This window comes from Corylus avellana, chromosome ca10 (genome assembly GCF_901000735.1).
Source record: "Corylus avellana chromosome ca10, CavTom2PMs-1.0".
Lineage (NCBI taxonomy): Eukaryota > Viridiplantae > Streptophyta > Magnoliopsida > Fagales > Betulaceae > Corylus > Corylus avellana.
In genome coordinates, this window is record NC_081550.1 from 8,377,304 (window position 1) to 8,377,575 (window position 272).

At 34.2% G+C, this 272-nt stretch overlaps 1 protein-coding gene across 1 annotated transcript in view; it reads right to left on the reverse strand.

The window, feature by feature from the left end:
* Positions 1 to 272, reverse strand: part of LOC132162864 (TMV resistance protein N-like) — a 5,061-nt gene that overhangs the window by 2,032 nt on the left and 2,757 nt on the right. The gene's annotated exons all lie outside the window — the stretch shown is intronic.

Genomic DNA, 272 nt, shown 5'->3' on the forward strand with positions numbered 1-272 from the left:
TATAAAAAAGCCCCCTAAACTACCAGCCGTTTTCATTTTAGCCCCCTAATGTTCAGAAAGTGATAAAGTAGCCCTCAACAAAACAACGTCGTTTTGTAGTTTCCGTCCAAACTGACGGTTTTGACTAACGGAGTGGCCAAAATGCAATAGTTTGGTAGTTTGGGGGGCTACTTTATCACTTTTAAAACATTAGGGGCTAAATAAAAAATGACTGATAGTTTGGGGGACTTTTTTATATTTTTTCCTATTTTATATATATATATATATATATA